The sequence below is a fragment of the Monopterus albus genome, unplaced genomic scaffold, assembly GCF_001952655.1.
Source record: "Monopterus albus unplaced genomic scaffold, M_albus_1.0 scaffold88.1, whole genome shotgun sequence".
Classification (NCBI taxonomy): domain Eukaryota; kingdom Metazoa; phylum Chordata; class Actinopteri; order Synbranchiformes; family Synbranchidae; genus Monopterus; species Monopterus albus.
In genome coordinates, this window is record NW_018127968.1 from 1,604,880 (window position 1) to 1,605,647 (window position 768).

The window sequence follows — 768 nt, forward strand, 5'->3', positions numbered from 1 at the left end:
GGTGAAACATTTTGATTACTCACGGCAGGGGTAACTAATGGCATCTGGTGTTGTGCATTACTTTGAAATTTTGTCTCCCAGCTTCCTTCCTGCAGAGAAGCTCAAGATGGAGGAGGGGGTGAGAGAGGCTGTGGGTGACCTTGAAATTCCTCTGAGCTGTTATCTGTGTGTGTATTTGTGTCACCGGAGAAAGAAGCAGACTTGTGTGGTTCCTTTCCACTGGCTGTGGTTTTCTGAATTTTTTCAAATTCAGCCAAAAAACAGAGACAGTCCTGAAGAAATGTCTCACAGTGTTTAACTTTAGCTTCTGTTTTGTGTTTCTGTAGTAAAGACGCTGTATTGTTACGCAAACGTGCTGTAGCAGTTGATTGAGCTGCTTGTTTAATATATAGTCTTACAGCTCCCTCTTCTGGGGGAGCTTCATCATAGGCACCAAACATTCCTTTCTCAGACATCTTTTCAGATCATGAAATGAAACTCTGTGTTTCACTAAAATGTTTGTTTGAATTCTGTGTGCCTAGCCATTTGTTTAACAGGTTATACAAAATAGCACCTAATGAGCCAGATTGTCATTTCTTCCAGACCTGAATAATATCACAATCAGCCATAATGAAAATATGCCACACGCTTGTCCGTTATGAGAGGCTCTGGGCCCAATGAAAACCACTGACCGGCGAACCTTCTACATCAGAATAGTTCTGATGCACGCCGGTCCTTGGGGTTACCCCAGCGGAATAACACCGTTTTATCTCAAATGGACAGTGGGCA